This window comes from Ananas comosus, linkage group 21, assembly GCF_001540865.1.
Source record: "Ananas comosus cultivar F153 linkage group 21, ASM154086v1, whole genome shotgun sequence".
NCBI classification, from domain to species: domain Eukaryota; kingdom Viridiplantae; phylum Streptophyta; class Magnoliopsida; order Poales; family Bromeliaceae; genus Ananas; species Ananas comosus.
Window position 1 is genome coordinate 5,052,964 of NC_033641.1, and position 20,686 is coordinate 5,073,649.

Sequence of the window (20,686 nt, forward strand, 5' to 3'; positions counted from 1 at the left end):
GTAGATCTCATCCCTGAGACTACTCCAATCTCAAAGGCGCCCTATAGGATGGCACCGGCGGAGTTGAAAGAGCTGAGGGCACAACAGCAGGATCTTTTGGACAAGGGTTTCATTCGCCCGAGTGTTTCACCTTGGGGAGCACCGGTTTTATTTGTTAAGAAGAAGGACGGATCACTTCGCTTGTGTGTATCCATTGTCAAGGATCAATGATTTATTTGATCAACTTCAAGGGTCGAGTGTGTATTCCAAGATAGACTTGCAGTCGGGATACCACCAGTTAAAGAATGCACCTGAGGATGCATCGAAGACGGCTTTTAGAACACGGTATGGACATTATGAGTTTACTGTTATGCCGTTTGGGCTTACTAATACTCCGACAGCTTTTATGGATCTAATGAACCGTGTTTTCAAGCCTTATCTAGACAGGTTCGTCGTGGTGTTCATCGATGACATCTTGATTTATTCCCGAAGTGACAAGGATCATGAAGAGCATTTAAGGCTTGTACTTCAAATGCTTCGTGAAAATAAACTATATGCCAAGTTGAAGAAGTATGAGTTTTGGCTTAGAGAGGTAGCATTTTTGGGACACTTGATTTCTGGATCGGGCATAGCCGTGGATCCTAGGAAGATTGAAGCAATCAAGAATTGGCCTAGACCGACAAGTGTCACGGAGATCCGGAGTTTTCTTGGTTTGGCCGGCTACTACCGGAGATTTGTTGAGGGGTTTGCCAAGTTATTTACTCCCCTCACGCGGCTCACACACAAAGGCACTAAATTCATTTGGAATGATGCATGTGAGAGAAGCTTCCTAGAGTTTAAGCAAAGATTGACGACCGCCCCAATCCTAACCTTGCAAGTTGCTGGAGCAGGGTATGTGATTTATAGCAATGCTTCCTTTAATGGATTGGGCTGTGTTTTGATGCAGAATGGAAAGGTGATCGTTTATTCTTCTCGCCAACTGAAGGAATATGAAAGGAACTACCCTACACATGACTTGGAGTTGGCGGTCGTAGTCTTTGCATTAAAGCTATGGCGCCATTATCTTTATGGCGAGCGGTGTGAAGTGTACACGGATCACAAGAGCTTAAAGTATCTATTCACTCAGAAGGAGTTGAACTTGAGGCAGCGCAGATGGTTGGTGCTACTCAAGGATTATGATTTGACGATTCTCTACCACCCGGGCAAGGTTAACGTGGTGGCAGATGCGCTAAGTCAAAAATCAACGGATAACTTAGCGATGCTTTTTAATATACCGAAAATTCGGAAAATAAAAATGTCGAACTTTAGTCAAATTGACCAAAGTGCGAGGACGGTACACTTCGGAAAGTCCGAAGGTGTTAAAATGATTAAAAGTGAGTTACGGGAGGTTTTCGAGAGCTATAGAATCAAATCTGCATTCTGCAGTTTTGAGCTCTCGGGGACCGGTCCCTGGTGGGAGAGACTGGTCCCCGAACGCGTATGAAGTGAGACAGCCGAAAAATCGCCTAAGTCCTGAGGAATTAGCTCTCGGGAATCGGTCCCTGCCTGAGAGACCGGTCCCCGAGAGACCAGTCCCACCAGAGAGAGATCGGTCGCATTGCGCGCAACAGCTCTAGCTGCGCTAGGAGAGCTCTCGGAGACCGGTCCCTAGTCGGGGAGACCGGTCCCCGAGCCCGAAATCTGCCCAGTCCAGGCAGTTGAATAAGATGAAAGTTGAGGGGTTTATTAGCATTTTTGCAACCCAATGGTTATGTATGAGGGACATGAGGGCTTTTCTCTCATTCCACTCCCTCTCACACTCTCTCCTCTCTTTCTCTCTCTAGAAGGCAAAGAAGGAGAAGAAGAGGACAAGGAAGGGAAGGAAAAAGAAGAGGAAGAAGGTGAAGAAGAAGACAAGGAGAAGAAGAAAACCTCTCCTCTCCTTCTCTAGCTTGGAAAAGGAGCAAGTTTAGAGGTAAGCTTTGCCCCTTCTCATGCTAAATTCCAAACTAGGGTTTGGATTAACCTAGAAATGGTTTTAATGGAGTATTTAGAGTCATTGAAGCTTCTTTTTGCTTCTTTAGAGATCAAAGCCATGGTTAAGCTCAAAGGTGAGCTTCAACCCACCTCTCATGGTGAAATCCAAACTAGGGTTTGGAATGAGCTAGGAATGGTTTAGATGAACTCTTTAGAGTATATTGAAGCTACTTTTACTTCTCTAAGAGATCAAACCCTAGGTTTGATGATGCTATGGAGCTAGGGCACCCAAATTGGGGCTTTTGCTCATGAGGATTTCTAAGTGCAATTGACCCTCTAGAAACCTAATTAGGGGTATTTCCGACGCGTTGGTGCGCTCGGATTAACATTACGAAAAGCCGATGAAAAGATATGAGCAAAATGACCTATTAGAGTTTCGTTTTGCCGCAGGTAAAGAACGAAGGGTCTAAGAATCCCAAGAAAATCATCGGAGCATCTTTGAAAGCCTACGAGGTGGATGGTGCTTCTCAAACTCGTTGAACTTCTCTTTATGCCTAATGTGTCATTCATTTGAGCATATATGTATATATTGTTGCATGCATTTTAGGGTAAAGTAATGATGAAAATGTAATGATGCATGATTGTGAGTACAACTTGTATAATATGATGAATGATAACTATGTAAACATCGAAAACCCTATGTGTATGCATGAGAGAAAAGTGAGCACCTAAAGTGAGCAAAAGAACGGAATGACACAATGACCTAGATCGAGTGGCATTTGATAAAGTTAAAGTGAAACGACACTAGAGTTAGTGTGAGCCAAAGAACCAAAGTGATGTAAAGAATGATGAAAATGACAATGTGTAAAGTTAAAGTAAAGTGGGGCAATAAGAACGAGAAATGTAATGAACAAGAATGCTAGAGCTAGCAGAAGTAAAGAAATGTAAAGAATGTGATTGCATGAGTTTGCAACATAAAGTGATGTAAAGAACACTAGAGCTAGTGTAAAGTCAAGATTGAACTTATAAAATCCTTTGAGTTAAGGATATGATCATACTTGCTATGAGTTCCGTGCTCGAGGGCGGTCGCTCCCCCTCGGGCGATGCGCTCCGGAGTTATGCATCACGGGTTGGAGTAAACCCGAAGGACGGTCCTAGCGGTTGAGTTCCTGCGATGATGGACTTAATGTGAAGCAAGTTAATGTGGCGACACCCCCGGGTTAGCCTCGAGATTAAAGAACAAAGTGCAAAGAACAAAGTGCAAAGAACAAGAACAAAGAGTAAAGTGAAAAGAATAAAGAATTTGCATAATCTGCATATGTTAATGTTGAGCATACTCCTTGCTTTATTTTCAGGCATATTAGCATCATGTATAGATTGGTTACTATATACAGCTTATTCTTTCTATTATGCCTGAGTTAGTCCTAGTGGGAAAGTCGGTGATGTTGAGGCCGAACCCACTAGGAACTTCGTTGTAGTTCTCACCCCACTATTTCCACAGAGCCGGGACCGAGCGAGCCGGCGAGCGACCGAGGTAAAGGTATCGTGCCTTAGTCAGAGGCCACCAAAGTTGGGGTACATTTTGTTAGTAGACACCCTTTTATCATCTTTTGTACTTGATGATTAGTGATATAAAGAAAGAATGTAAAGCTTATTTTGAGGTAAATGTGATGTAAGAAAGAAATGATGAAATTATGTAATAAAATGCAAAGAATCCTAAATGTAAAAGATGGATGCAATGTATATGATCTAAAATGAATCATATTACTTGTGTAGATGTTTAGTTTTCCTTTCTTTCACTAATAGCTATTGCTTACCCTCATGTAAGCCGTTTGTGTATGTTTCCGCTAGTGCTTTTCTCTATTGATGAAAATGTACATGTGATGAGCCTTGGGCGGATAGGGGAAACTCTGTCCGCTCGGCGTCTGTTTGACGTGCTCGGGTCGGGCCAAATTGGCGTCGATCCCGGGGCGTGACAGATTAGCGTGGTATCAGAGCCAATAGTGAAAGAATAGGAATGGACCTAGAGACCCTTAGGATTGGAAGACCTTAAGGATCTAGGAAACGTGAGTGACGTGGGATCAAAGTTAGCGAAAGCATGTGATTGGGTTAAGTAGGGACGTCTCTAATGTGATTAGAGGCTAATTTTAATTTTCGTTTATCCTCTACTTCTAGTGTGGTGTCGGGCGGCCGACGACATAACGCTTGAGGCAAGGATGAATGTGTATGTTGCTTTCGCCTGATTGGGTGTGGTCAAGTAATGTTGGTCAAGTGACTAATGCGAGTTGCTTCTTTTCAGGAAGCAATGGCACCTCGTGGACGACCGCAGACAAGGTCGATGCCGGAGGAGCCGAACGTGGAGCCTGAGCGATCCGGAGCGAGGGGCGACGGAGAGCTTAGGGAGCAAATGGCCGCGCTTATCGGAGTAGTGCGGCAACAAGCGGAGTCTGTTCAACGCCAAGGCGAGCAGATTCAACGGCTCCAGGAGGCCTTGGAGCGACAACAAGCGACGGCGGCCCAGGCGGGTGTCGAGCATGTCGCGCCCCCTGTGGTAGTGCCAAGCGTGGACGAGGGAGCGGCGGCAGCAGCGGCTGTTCCAGTTACGGTAGTACCGGCCGGATCGGGAACCTCAAATCCCGATAGCGCGGCGGTAGAAGCGGAGCGAGAGCGCACGTTGGCGGCGCTTATACAATTCAAGAAGTTCGACCCACCTACCTTCGAGGGCGGTTTGGTGGAGCCGGCGGTCGTGGAGTCATGGATCGACTCAATGGAGACGCTCTTCGAGGATCTCAATACCTCGGAGAAGGATAAAGTGTACCTCGCCACCCATTCTCTTGAGAAAGCGGCAAAGGTGTGGTGGAAGCGAGTGAAGCGGGATCGTCCTACCGATCTCCCGCTCATGCTTTGGGAAGAGTTCAAGATAGCGGTGTTCGCGAACTACTTCCCCCACACGGTGAAGCGGAGGCTACAAGAAAAGTTCCGCAAGTTGAGACAGGGTGATCGATCGGTGGGAGAGTATGAGCAAGAATTCTCCCACATTATTGACTGCGTTCCCAATGTTGTTCGTGATGATCGGGACCGGGCGGATTGGTTCTTGCGAGGACTCCAACCCCGGATTTATGAGAAAGTGCAGATCTTGAAGTTGTCGACCTTTGCGGAGGTCTTTGATCGAGCTTTGTGGGCGGAGCACGGTAGCGCCCATGTACGTGAAGAGCGAGAAGCTATGGCCGAGTCGAAGGACAAGGGCAAGAAGAGAACGGCGGGCGGTGCCGGGGGCCGGCCAAACGCTAAGAAACCCCCTCGGTATCCTCGACAGCAGGCGAGGAATTGGAGACCGCCTCGATGTGTCATTTGTGGCGGTGAGCACAAGGTGTCGACTTGCCCGCAGCGAGACGGCAAGTGTTTCAAGTGTGGCCAACCGGGACATCTTATCCGGGAGTGCCCGTCATGGACGTCGTCTGCGCCAACGGCGGCTTCAACACCGTCTACCCCGAGACAGCTTGCAGGGTTACCACCGGCGATATCGGCTGGACGCGCGTGAGCACCGCGTCAGCCGGAGGGATCGAGAGCGCCTAGCGGTCGAGTCTTTGCCGCTCAGGTGGAGGAGCAACAACCTGCAGCACCCGACGACGTCGTGGCAGGTATAATTGTGATTAAAGGCACTAGAGCTAGAGCAGTGTTTGATACAGGCGCATCTCATTCATTCATTAGCACTTCATTTGCTAAAACACATGGCATAGAGATGGTATACAATGAGAATTACTGGTGGGTGAACGCCCCAGAACATTCATTCAGTGTCCACAACGAGTGTTTGGCGTGTCCGGTGAAAATAGGCGATTGGATTATGCCGATTGATCTGCTAGTGCTAGATCAGATGTGGGGATTTGATGTTATCTTGGGGACCAACTTGTCACGCCCCGAGACCGCTACCAATTTGGTTCGGCCCCGGGCGCGTCGAACAGACGCCGAACGGACAGAGTCTCCCCTGTCCGCCCAAGGCTAACCAAACGATCATGTACAAGAATTTACCCCGGAATCAATTCATAAGTACACAATCACGAGAGCACAACAAGTGCTAACAAGACGAGAGCAAGATACGAGTATAGAAACATATACAAGTACATCAAGAGAGAAGAGCTATCTATTACATTCATTTGACTTAATACATTCAATTACATCTTTTACATTCTTCCAAAATATAAGTACAATCACTCGAACCTCACCCTATACATCATCTACTCTCAAATATAAAAGGGTGACAGCTAATACAAAAGGGAGGTAGCTAATGCGACTAAAGCGCCGGGCCCTTACCGCGATCCTCGCGCTCACCGGGGACACCCGAACTGGAACCTGTAGTAAAATGGGGGTGAGAACTAACTTCCTTAGTTCCCAGTGGGTTCGGCCGCCGACTCCGCCGATCTCCCCACTAGGTCCAAGCGGGCACAAGTAGATATACCAATAGATGGATAGATAGATAGATAAGGAAGCTGTAAATGACGGAAATGAAGCTATTCTACTATGCCCAATCATAAATATATGAATGCATGTCCAATGAATTGGTAAGCAACTAACCTGTCATCATGTCCAAAGGTGAAGCTATTCACTCGTTCATTAACATCATTTACTTGTTCATTAATCTCATGGCTTACCCGAAGGCTCGCCTACAGCTCACTAGCCATCTCGACACGTAGGGAGAATCAACTCACACTACGGACCCGAGACCGTCTGGCGGGGCCATATAGGCAATCCCTGGCGTGACCAACATCCGGAGCGCACTACTTGTGTGGGGCTTCCATCACAAGATTTAACAGACCGTGAGCATGATCCAATCCTCTAAGCTCGAGGATACCCTGTCCTCTAGAGTCACAGTCATCATATAGTCCATAGGTGTCACATACCCTATTAACTAGATTGTCCGTTTGTTCGCTATCGACTAGATGCCACTCGTTCATGGTTTACTATTGACTAGATGCCACTCATTCATAGTTCATCATTTCCTTTACATTATAGGATTCACAATCTAGACCCAATCCTTATCAATCCAATATATCAAATATCCAATGTACGCTACGATATCATCAAGGATGGCATAAGGAAAGGCAATGCATGATAATCCTATAATGCAATAATACAAGATGCAGAATCGACGTGTACTAAGACATAGAAGGGAGCCCGATTGCTTCGGGATGGACACCACCCACCTTTTGGCGATGCCGCGATGATAGAAAACCCGACGTTGCGGTCGTTGCACGCCGCTTCAACTCCTCGGGGCGAAGCGAGCCCTCGAGTACCCGATTCGGCGATTTCTCCGCACCTGCTCGTCGGATCGGCAAACCGTTTTCGCCGACGCGTTCCGAGACCTAGCAATTAGGTTTACGACCTATTAAAATAGATCAAAACCCTAAATTTCCCAAAACCCCAATCCGTGCCCTAAAATGGCAACGGGAAGGAAATCCACGGTGCGAGCTTCGATTGTGAGCTCGAACCTTCCATTTATCCCTAATAGGTTCCATTTGAACCAATTCTAAACCCTAAAACCTCCAAACCCTAAAAATACCATTAAAGGGGTTTGGACCTTACCTCTCGTCAAGACTCCTTCAAGCTTGAGGGAGAGGGAGAGAAGAAGATGTCTTCTTCTTCTTCTTCTTAGTCTTCTCTTTCTCTTCTTCTTCTTCTCTTTCTTTCTTCTTCTCTTTCTTTCTTCTCCTTCCTTTCCTCCTTCTTCCCTTTCTTTTCTTTTCTTTCCTAGAGAGAGAAAGGGAAGGAGTGAGAGAGAGAGAAAGAGCAGCTGAGAGAGAGTGAGAGGGGTCCCCCACCTCTAATAAAGGCTATTTTGCAAATAGCCCCCTCAACTTCTCACCTCTATGATCAGCCCTCTCTGGGCATTTTCGCAGCGAGGGACCGGTCCCAGCTCGGGGAGACCGGTCCCCGAAAGCTGCCATTTCGAGCAGAGGGGATTTCGCGTTCGGAAACCGGTTCTTGCTTGAGAGACCGGTCCCCGGGAGACCGGTCCTTGTCCGAGAGACCGGTTCCCGAGAGCTGCATTCTCGGGACTTAGCCAAATTTGGCTAAGTCTCGCCAGGCCAACGTTCGGGAACCGGTCCCTGCCCACCAGGGACCGGTCTCATCAGAGACCTCCGCAACCCAGCCTGATGGAACCGGTCCCTCCCTGCCAGGGACCGGTCCCCGAGAGCAATTCTGCTCCAGTGCAAGTTTTGCAAGCTGGGTCTTCCGGGCCTTCTTCAATGCACTTTATGCTTATACGCCTTCGGGCTTTCCGAAGCTTACGCACTCGACCAGTTAGTTCGATTCTGACCGAAGTCTATTCCTCTGAGATTTCGATGATTCACTTCCTACACCAACCTGGCTCTCCAAGTTACTATGCGGTGATAATTGTGAAAGCAATGGGCTGATCACTTTTTCGTGAAGCCTAATCAGAGAGTTGGTCTGACCAAGCGTTGCAATAGTAGGCGGCTTCCGGCGACCATATCGTCTGTAAGCGAGCGGACGAAAATGATCAAAGGAGTGTCTGTAAGCCCTATTTGGCAACATGTGTGGATGCTTCGAAAAGAAGAGTAGTACCCAGACAGTTGGGAGATATTGAGTAGTATGCGAGTCCGGATGTATTTCCGGCGGAGTTACCGGGACTGCCACCGGACCGGGAAGTTGAGTTTGTCATTGACTTGATTCCCGGGGCGGAACCAGTTTCGAAGGCGCCGTATAGAATGGCACCGGTGGAGTTAAAGGAGCTAAAAGGTCAACTACAAGACTTGCTCGATAAGGGCTTTGTGAGGCCAAGTGTGTCACCGTGGGGAGCTCCGGTGCTATTTGTGAAGAAAAAGGACGGTACACTTCGACTCTGCGTAGATTATCGCGAGTTGAACAAAGTAACGATAAAGAACAAGTACCCGTTGTCGAGAATTGACGATCTATTCGATCAGTTGCAAGGGTCCAAGGTGTATTCGAAAATTGATCTCCAATCGGGATATCATCAGTTAAAGATCAGGCCGAAGGATGTGCACAAGACGGCGTACCGTACGCGGTATCGCCATTATGAGTTCACGGTAATGCCGTTTGGGCTTACTAACGCCCCGGCAGCATTTATGGACTTGATGAATCGAGTCTTTAGGCCATTGTTGGATCGATGCGTCGTGGTATTTATAGACGACGTGTTGGTTTATTCGAAAAGTGAAGAGGAGCATGAAGAGCATCTGAGAGCGGTGTTGCAGATACTCAGACAAGAGAAGCTCTATGCAAAGTTAAAGAAATGTGACTTTTGGCTAAAGGAGGTCACATTCTTGGGTCATGTGGTATCGGGCGACGGAGTTTCGGTAGACCCGAAGAAAGTGGAGGCGATCAAGGCGCGGCGGGCGGACCGCCGAACGGATAGCACCTCTCCTGTCCGCCCAAGGCTCAACAACAGGAATGTGTACAAGAATTTACCCAGGAATTTTCAACGAGGGCACAAACAGTGCCAACAACAAGAAGAGCAAGTAATCCACAAGTAGAAACAAGTGAAATAAAAAAGAGTACTTTACTAACTATTACAATAGTTTGCATTTACATCCTTTCTCAAAATGAATACATTCAATCCTCAAAATACATAGCTTTCCAACCTCACCTACATGAATTTCTCTCAATACATAGGTGTGCTAATGCAAAAAGGAAAGCTACTATACTACCACGGTCTCACTGGTCGGGAGCGATGCCCTTGACGCGGTCCTCGCTCGGTAGACCTGTACCTACCACTGGAAATAGAGTGGGGTAAGAACTATCTTCCATAGTTCCCAGTGGGCTCGGCCGCGGACTCCGCCGATCTCCCCACTAGGTCCAAGTGGGCACAAGTAACAACAAATAGATATATAGATAGATATCTAAAAGCTGTAAAGGCATAAAAGAATACTATGCTACTATGCCCATAATCATGTATAATGAATGCATGCATCATATAGTAAAGATTTACTATCATGCTAACAAATTCGATCCATGTTCGAATGATAATGTTCCATGACATTGTTAACTGTTCATTTACCCAATCTGTGGCAAAGCCCTTGGGTTCGCCCTCGACTCACTTTGTCATCCCATTGGGTGGGGAGCTCCATGTGCCCCCAGACCCAGGACCGTCTGCGGACCTCCAAGTGGTCCGGACCTCCCAAGTGGTCCAAATCGCTCGACACTCCGGAGTACTCGACGACAATCCCCTCCATGTGGGGATATGGATGGCTATACCACCCCAAAAGCAGACTGTGAGCATGATCCATCCCCTCCATGTGGGGACATCCTACCTCTAGGGCCAACATCTCAATAGACACTCGTCTATATCCTCTCCATGTGAGGATACCCTATGAACTAGGGTCAACATCTCTCGCGGAATCATCTGTTCCCGACATTCATGCAATGCTATTTAGCTTTTCTAAATTCATTGTTCACAAGGCATTTTCTAAGGGATCCACCTATCCCTAGGTCCATCGACCTCTAGTGTCAAATACACTACATTAATGCCACTCGATATGTTCTTTATCATTTGATGCCACTCGTTTGTTCTTTAGCATTTAAACGCTACTTTCTATGTCACCAAACACCCATCGTGTTTCATCTCTTTTCTTTAGCACTAGGATTCATGTTCCGACCCAATCCTCACCTATCCAAGTCACCAAGCATTCCATGTACACTAGGTTATCAATTAGAAAGCATAAGAAAAAGTACTACAATGCAATCCTACAATGCAATATGCAAGAGATGCAAATTATGTATTTCTAAGACATAGAAAGGAGTCTGGTTGCTTCGGGATGACACCCCCCACCTTTTGTAGTCGATAATTGCTGTGGAGGTCCTAGAAGTGTTCCTCGGCACTTCAAACCACTTGTTCTCCGCCTATTTGGGAGAAACGAAGCTAGGTCGGTCCTACTTTGTCGATATCTCTACACCCACTCGACGAATCGAAATTCCGACTCCGCCAACGCGTTTGGACACCTAGCAATTAGGTTTACAAGACCTCAAATGAGATCAATCTCATCTATTTCTAAAAATCCCATTTTGGGTGCCCTAGGGTTAGCATCATGCCATTTGCACCATGAAACCTTAGCCTCTAGCTCTAATCCACCAACAATGGTGCTAGAAGTCCATTTGACCTCATCTCAAAAGCTCAAAACCCAAAACCCTAGATTCTACATGTTAGGGTTCAAGAGCTTACATCTAGGTTAGCTCCAAAGGAAGAGGAGATGAAGATGGAGATGTCCAAAGCCTTCTCTTTGGTCTCCTTCTTCTTCTCCTTCCCTTTCTTCTTCTTCTTCTTCCTCTTCTTCTCCTCTTTTTCCTTCTCCTTCTTTTCCTTTCTAGAGAGAGAGAGAGAGCAAAAGAGAGTGAGAGGGAGAGAGAATGAGAGGCTAAGGGAGAGAGAGAGGGTCTACATACCCCTCTATTGTAACAAAATCCAATTTAGCCCCTCAACTTTTCATCCATTGCACGGCCTTCACTGGGCAGAATTCGAGCGGAGGGACCGGTCTCCCCGACTTGGGACTGGTCCCCGAGAGCAGCCCATGCTGCCAGGGGCCTTTCTCGCGTTCGGGAACCGGTCTCTCCCCGGGAAACCGGTCCTCGAGAGACCGGTCTTCGCCTGAGAGACCGGTCCCCGAGAGCTCGATTTTCAAGACTTAGCTGATTTTGGCCTTCTCTCGCTGGCGTCGCACACGGGGACCGGTCCCCTCAGCCAGGGACCGGTTGCATCAAAGATCCCCAGCAACCCCCAGCCTCAGGGACCAGTCTCTCCCTGCCAGGGACCGGTCCCCGAGAACAATTTTAGCCCAGTGCAAGTTTGCACTATATGCTCTCGCAGACACGTTTCCAATGCACTTTTTGTGTTTTGGATAACCTTAGCTTTCCCGAAGGATACTCACTCGACAAGTAGTCAATCCAGGACGAAGTACAACTCTCGAATTTCGAGAATACGCTTCCTTACACTAGCCATTCGAGTCCTTGCGGTGCATATTGGCTGCAGTAGGTTCAATGTAGGAATAGGATGTGCACTTATATAGAATCTATCTTCCTTGGTAGATAGGGGTGTTAGTCCTATGTGATTTATGAGACCGAGTTTAGAAGACCTTGGCCAGAGCAGAGTTAATAGCGCAAAAAGAGTTTCCGATATTAGAAACTTGAGTCGAATAAATTTGACATATGACAGACAATAGGGTTTGACGAGTTATTCCATGACCTCCGTCTAGTCGGGACTCATGATAGAAGGATTGTATCATACAGTAACTGCACCAAGAGGTTCAGTATTCCATTCTACTTAAATGTCACTATATGCTACTAGGCGTCACTGGTGGATTGTGAGACTTATGAGAATTATTTAAATGATCGATAATTCTTATTAGGCTGAGTTTGAATTATTCCGATCCACTAAAAGGAGTTTCAGTAATATTGTTGATAGTGATCAAAATATATCTCACTACCATATAGAATAGAACGTATGGGGTCACACACATAAGAGGTTGTGATTGATCAGATAGCTAGATCGCAATTTTTGAATCGTCGGAGGACCTAATTGTCAATATGTTGATAATTGGACTAATTCGTAATTATTACAAATTAGTGCTATTAAAGTGTAAACGTTATAAGAGAGGCCTTACTAATAGTTAGTAAATTATAAGAGGACTTGTGCAAATATTGCATTATTATTTTNCGATGTCATGATAGGTCTCTACCTATTCATTCTTGCCACTCTCAAGGCCATATCCGTGATGATGCCATAATTTGGTTAAACTAGATTTAACGGTTTATCTCTCAATGCCAATCTTGTTTCTATGTCAATGTCACCCTTGTTTTCTATTGTCCAAGTCCAACCTCACATTCACACAACTTGAGGGTCCAATCACACATATCCTTTTGGTTCTATCATCCACTATGTTCAACTACGTTAGAAACATATAAATGAAGTCAAACCAAGTTCCACATGTATCTACCCTGCTATGCATGAATGGGTATATCTATACATATATGCTCAAGAGTAGAGAAAACAGACATAGAAGGGAATCCAACGATTCCAGCGTGCACCCCCCACCTCTAATATCCGTGTGGGTGTAGAATATGAACGCTCCCGCACTTTATGAAAGCCGATTCCGCGCCCTACATTCAAAACGGTGCCTTATTAGGCCCTTTGTACATGAACTATACTCTAACATTTTCGTAATGTTAAAAGGAGTTGCCCAACGTGTTTAGGGCACCCCCAATTAGGTTTTTACGGGGTCAATTCGTCCCTAAAAAATCCCAGGGCAAAAGCCTTATTTCCAAGCCCTAACAATGTCATTTAGGGTTTCTCCATGAATCGATCCCAACCCTAAGCAAACAATAGCCTAGGATCATCTAAGAACAATCCTAGTAAGATTTCTAGACCCTTGGAACCAACCCTAGGGCTTCTATGGCAAACCCTACCCAACCATCATGAGAGCACTTGAGCTCTCATGGGTTCCATAGAGTTCAAGGCATATAGAAGGCTCCCATGGCCAAAAACAACCCAAAGCTCCAAAACATAGGGATTAAAACCATGCCCTAGACTCATTTATACCCAAAAACTCACCTTAGCCCAAGCTCCTCCAAGTGCTTCTTGTAGGACAGCTTGTAGAACCCACCAAAGTCTCCAAATCCACCTTCCCTTGCTTCTTCTTCTTCTTCTCCAAGCCCTAGAGCAAGAGTTCTAGAGAGAGAAAGAGAGGAAATAAGAGAGAAGGGTGAAAATGGCTGTGGGAGAGAGAGGGGTGTCAACATATAGTGTTGTGACAATTACATTTAAGCCTCTCAACTTGTTTCCCCTTGATCTGCCCAGACTGGGCGTTTTTCGCCTTCGGGGACCGGTCTCCCCGACCAGGGACCGGTTCCCGAACGTGGGTGTTCCAGGACTTAGCCAAATTTTCGGGTTTTTCGGCTGTTACGCAGCGAGGGACCGGTCTGCCCCTTCAGGGACCGGTCTCACCACCAGGGACCGGTTGCCTCAGGACTTCCTGGCAGGCTACGCGTATGGGGACCGGTCTCTCCTTGAGGGACCGGTCCCCGAGAGCACAAAATCTGGGACTTAGCCAGATTTCCAGATTACTCTCTCGGGTCCCTTTTAGCCTCACTTATGGACTCTAATGTGCTTAAGGTCCACTCAAACTCGTTCATCTCCGCGGTCCGCTCGTTTCGCGGGAACTTGGCACGATTTATGAGGGATGTGGTATGTTACATTCTCCACCCCTTAATTTAGTTTCGTCCGCGAAACTTCTAAGGTTGAAATTTAAATTTCATACCTCACTTCGGATCCTCGAAGAGGTGAGGATAACGCTCCCTCATTTCGCTTTCGAGCTCCCACGTTTCTTCCCGGTCATCATGTTCGCACCAATGAATCTTGACATATGGGATTTCGCGGTTCCGAAGCTTTCGCACCTCCCGATCGACAATATATGCCAGGAACTCCTCATAAGTCATATCCTCTTGAAGTTCTATCGGTATGTACGAGAGAATATGATCCGGGTCGTACACATACTTGCGGAGTTGAGATACATAGAATACATCATGTACTCTCGCCAGCCTCGGTGGTAATGCCAACTTGTAGGCCACCGCTCCAACTCGTTCCAAAATCTCGAAGGGTCCGATATAGCGGGGGCTCAATTTCCCGCGAACACCGAACCGCTTAACTCCTCGCATCGGCGATACTTTTAGAAATACGCGGTCTCCTACCGCGAACTCAATATCCTTTCGCCGCTTGTCGGCATAACTTTTGTGCCTTGATTGCGCCGTTACTAACCTTTGTCGGGCAAGGCGGACCTTCTCTTCCGCCTCCCGCACCACATCCGGGCCAAGAACCATTTTCTCGCCCACATCGCTCCGGTGTATCGACGAGCCACACTTCCTTCCATACAGGGCCTCGAATGGCGCCATCGCAATACTTTCCTGATAACTATTGTTATATGCGAATTCCGCCATCGGTAAATGATCGTGCCATCCGCCCTTATAATCAAGTACACACGCTCGAAGCATGTCCTCAAGTATTTGAATCGTCCTCTCCGATTGACTGTTACTTTGAGGATGGAATGCCGTACTAAAGTCGAGCCTCGTGCCTAGTGCCTCTTGTAAGCTTTTCTAGAAATGAGATGTGAACCTAGGGTCCTGATCCGATACAATAGATACGGAACCCCATGAAGTCTCACCACCTCGTCGATATAGACTTGAGCTAACTTATCGCCCGACCAAGTAGTGTGGAACGGCAAAAAGTGTGCCGATTTTGTCAACCAGTCCACAACTACCCATATCGCGTCATGTCCACCTTGTGACTTAGGCAGCCCCGTCACAAAGTCCATTGCAATGTTTTCCCATTTCCACACGGGTATAGGTAGACTCTGCAATTTTTTCGCTGAAAATCGACGCTCCGCCTTCACTTGTTGGCACGTGAGGCATTGCGCCACGAACTCCCCTATATCCCTCTTCATACCCGGCCACCAATAATGCAATTTCAAATCTTGATACATTTTGGTACCGCCCGGGTGGATGCTATAGGGAGATTGATGCACTTCTTGCATAATCGCCCTCCGAAGATCGTCGTCCTTGGGCACGCACCAACGACCTCGATATCGTAGTGCGCCGTCAGTTCCAATGCCACAATCATCGGCACTACCACTTTCAAATTTGCCCCGCACCTTTTGGAGAAACTCATCCGATGCTTGTAATTCTTTAATTTTCTCCAACAAGGTTGGTTGCACAATTAAGGTGGCAAGTGTTGCCGGCACTCCCGGCGCCACAACTTCTAGTCCCAACCGTTGCATCTCCTTCTGCAATGCCGGTTGAGGCATAATTTCCGCCGCCAAATTTTCCGCCGATTTTCTACTTAGAGCATCGGCCACGACGTTCGCTTTTCCGGGGTGGTAGAGAATCGTGACATCATAATCTTTAAGCAACTCTAACCACCGCCGCTGTCGCAAGTTCAGCTCCTTCTGGGTGAACAAATATTTGAGACTCTTATGATCGGTGTAGATCTCACAATGTTCCCCATACAGGTAATGACTCCACAGTTTTAGCGCGAAAATAATTGCCGCTAGCTCAAGATCGTGAGTCGGGTAGTTCTTTTCATAACTCTTCAATTGGCGCGAAGCATAAGCTATGACTCGGCCGTTTTGCATTAAGACACACCCGAGACCGATGTATGAGGCATCATTGTATACGACATAGTTTTCTCCCGACGTCGGCAAGGCGAGCACCGGAGTAGACGTCAGTCTAGTCTTTAGCTCCTCAAAGCTCCACTCACACTCGGGGCTCCACACAAACTTCACCTCTTTGTGCGTAAGGCGCGTTAGTGGAGTTGTTATCTTAGCAATCCCTTTCATGAACCGCCGGTAATAGCCCGCAAGTCCAAGGAAGCTACGAATTTTCGCTACACTTGTCGGGCGAGGCCAATCCTTAATCGCCTCAACTTTCTTTGGGTCCACCGAGATGCCATCTCCGGACACAACGTGGCCCAAAAAGGTGACCTCTGAAAGCCAAAACTCGCATTTCTTTAGTTTTGCGTAAAGCTTTTCCTTCCGGAGTATCTCCAACACGAGTCTTAGATGCTCCTCGTGTTCTTCCTCGGTCCGAGAATATACCAATACGTCGTCAATGAAAACCACGACGCACCGGTCCAATAGCGGACGGAAGATCTGATTCATTAAGTCCATAAATGCCGTCGGTGCATTAGTGAGCCCGAATGGCATGACCGTGAACTCATAGTGGCGGTACCGCGTACGGTATGCCGTCTTGTGCACATCTTTGGGACGTATCTTCAATTGATGATACCCTGACTGCAGATCAATCTTTGAATATACCCTTGACCCCTGCAATTGGTCGAACAGGTCATCAATTCTTGGCAACAGGTATTTGTTCTTGATCGTCACTCTATTCAACTCGCGGTAATCAACGCAGAGCCGGAGTGTTCCGTCCTTCTTCTTTACAAATAGCACGGGAGCTCCCCACGGGGACACGCTCGGCCGCACGAAGCCCTTATCGAGCAAATCCTGTAACTGAGCTTTCAACTCTTTTAGCTCCATCGGTGCCATTCTGTACGGAGCCTTCGAAATTGGCGCCGCCCCGGGAATCAAGTCGATAACAAACTCGACTTCTCGATCCGGGGGTAGTCCCGGTAACTCCGCTGGGAATACATCCGGATACTCCCACACAACTCGAATACTCTCCAGTTCCGGGTATTCTTTTCGAGGGTCTACGATGGTCGCCAAGTAGGCCTTACAACCACCTTTAATCATCCTTTTTGCCCTCACCGTCGATATAGTTGCTGCGAAGCGTTTGCCCTTGCACGCCCGATAGACAAACTCCTCTTGGTTGGGTTCACGGAACGTGATCACCCTTCTTTCACAATCTATAACCGCGTAGTACTTGGAGAGCCAGTTGATCCCCAAGATTACTTCGAATCCCCACATTTCTTTCAACACGAGGAGGTCGATCGACATAACCCAATCACCTATTTGCACTGGGCAGTCCAAGCACTCATCATAGACGTCGATCGAGTGCTCAGGAGTGTTCACCGACCAATACTCCTTATTATGAGTGATCTCTATATTATGAGCTCGTGCAAATGATGCTAATATGAATGAATGAGATGCACCCGTATCAAATATGGCTCTAGCCCTAGTGCCTCTAATCAGAATAATACCTGCCACGACGTCGTCGGGAACGATGATGGGTGGCTCCTCCACCTGAGTGGCAAAAACCCGCCTACTAGGTGCTCGAGAAGCCTCCGGCTGACGTGGCGCCGACGATCGTCCAGCAGATGTTGCGAGTGGCAGTCCCGCCAGCTATCGCTGCGTGTACTGTACTGAGGCTGATGACGGGGCTGGGAACGCGCCGCCCGAGCACTCTCGACTCATGTGCCCTGGTTGGCCACATCGATAACACCGCCTCTCCCGCTGTGGGCAACTGGTGGCTCTATGCTCCCCGCCGCATATCACACACGGGTAGTTAATCTGGCCTCGTGTCTGACTCATACCTCCCTGCCATTGCGATCGTTGTGGTCGCGGGGGTCACTTAGAACTCGACTGCCCCGCCGATCCACCAGCCGACCGTTTTTTTGACTTATCTCTTTCCCTTTCTCTCTCAAAGGTCTCGCGCTCATCACGCGCGATTGCATTCCCGCGCTCCACCCAAAGCGCGCGATCAAGCACTTCCTCGTAGGTATTCAACCGGAAAGCATGTATGACCTTAAAAATCTCGGGTCGCAACCCGCGCTCGAATACTTCCGCTCGGTCCCTATCTCCATGGACCAAGTCCGGCACATAGTTAATAATGTGCGTGAACTCCCTCTCGTACTTCCGCACTGAACGGCTTCCTTGCCTCAGCTTCCTGAAATCCTCCTTGATTTTTCTTTTGTCGCTTTCGGGGAAATACTCCATCAGCAGCATCTCCCGGAACGCTTCCCAAGTAAGGAAAGGGTGCCCTAGCGAGCGATTTTTTCTCGCTTGGTTCCACCACAACCGGACCGACCCATCGAAGCAATGAGCCGCTAGGTGAACTTTATCCTTCTCAAGGGTATAGATATCCTCGAATAAGGCCTCCATCGCGGCTAACCAATTCTCCATCGTCCACGGATCCTTCACGTTACCGTTGAAGGTTGGAGGGTTAAACTACTTAAATGACGTCAGCGCCGCCAACGTGCGCTCCTGCTCGGCCTCAAGTACATCGAAAATTGGAGCCGATGAACCCGATGCCGTCGGAGGAATAGCCGTCACTGGCGCTGCCGCCACCGCAGGAGGTGGTGCTACAGGAGCAGCTGGTGCAGGCGGATACCTCGGCACAGATGCCGCCACTGCCTGTTGCGCCATCATTTCATGGAGCTGCCCAATCCGCTCTCCTTGAAGCCGCATAGCCCCGGCCAACGCTGCTACCTGGGCTCGCAGCTCACGCACGTCATCCGACCCCGACTGCCCGGGCTCCTCCCGAGGCTCCGCCGGTGTGGACCTCGTAACTCTCCTTGGTAGTGCCATCGCGTCCTGAAACGCAATGTATACACACACATTAGTACTCGAAGCACGTGATTCTTACACGTTACAAACAACTACCCAATTAAGCGAAAGCACAAGCCTAATTATTTCCACTCCCGGTGTTATGTGGTCGGCCGCCCCACAGAGTCCCTTAAGTAGACAACAATTAAGCCTTCTAATCCATCTCTACTTCCTTCTAGAGAAGTGTTATAGTTAACCCAATCATTCGCTTTCGCATAAACCAAGTCCACGTCAAGCGTTTTCTTAAGTCCTTAGAGTCTCCAAACCTATGGTTTCTAGGTCACTCCTAGACTTTTGCTTTCCACTTCGCTCTGATACCATTATATCTGTCACGGCCCAATCCCCGCCAATTTGGTCAGGTTTGGGGCACGTCGACAGACGCCGAGCGGACAGAGCCTCCCCTGTCCGCCCAAGGCTCTAAGAACAAGTATAAATAGGCAATCAACAAGCGATTTGCATATGTAATACAAGGCTTGCACGAGGGTAAGCAACAACGGAAACGAGAGCTCTAAACTAATATACTACATACATGATACTTGATTTCATTTGAACCAAATATAAGTAAATAAAACTATTACATTTCCATTCAACCATCAAATCTTTTACATTTAGTCATCCACCCAACACATGCTTGTTTACATCTTTACATCTCACTAATTCAACAAAATAAAGTTGATACGTATACACCAAAAGGGGAATGACTACAAAATGCATAATGTCCCGGTGGCCGCTATCTATGGCGCTATACCCTTGCCTCGGTCCTCCGCCGCCCCGCTCGTGCTAGGGCCTGTAGGGTTAGTGGTGTGAGAACTACAACAAAGTTTCCAGTGGGCTTGGCATCCGACCTCGCCGACTTACCCACTAGGTCTATCCAGGCATAAGTATTTCAAAGGAGGAAAAGTAACCACCACTAATTCAACTAGTATTATGCCTGCAAGAAAGAAGTCAGTAGATATATAATTTCAATGCGATAATGGAAATGCATGCATGCTCCAATCATAATCAAGCTTTGGCTCTTACCCAATCTTACCGGTTAACTCTGTTAACCCCAATAACTCACAACCCAAAATTCCTTAATAACAGGGGACTCGAACCTCCCTAGGGACCGTCAACTGGTGGGACTTTACCTCGCCCAGTGGTGACCAACTCCGGAGCGCACCGCTCGAGGAGGAGCGACCTCCCTCAAGCCAAGACGTAATGTGAGCATCGATCTAATCCCCAACTTGAGGATTCATAACCACTGGTCACAATGCCGATGTCATGATAGGTCTCTACCTATTCATTCTTGCCACTCTCAAGGCCATATCCGTGATGATGCCATAATTTGGTTAAACTAGATTTAACGGTTTATCTCTCAATACCAATCTTGTTTTTATGTCAATATCACCCTTGTTTTCTATTGTCCAAGTCCAACCTCACATTCACACAACTTGAGGGTCCAATCACACATGTCTTTTTGGTTCTATCGTCCACTATGTTCAACTACGTTAGAAATATATAAATGAAGTCAAATCAAGTTCCACATGTATCTACCCTACTATGCATGAATGGGTATATCTATACATATATGCTCAAGAGTAGAGAAAACAGACATAGAAGAGAATCCAACGATTCCGGCGTGCACTCCCCACCTCTAATATCCGTGTGGGTGTAGAATATGAAGGCTCCCGCACTTTACGAAAGCCGATTCCGCGCCCTACATTCAAAACGGTGCCTTATTAGGCCCTTTGTACATG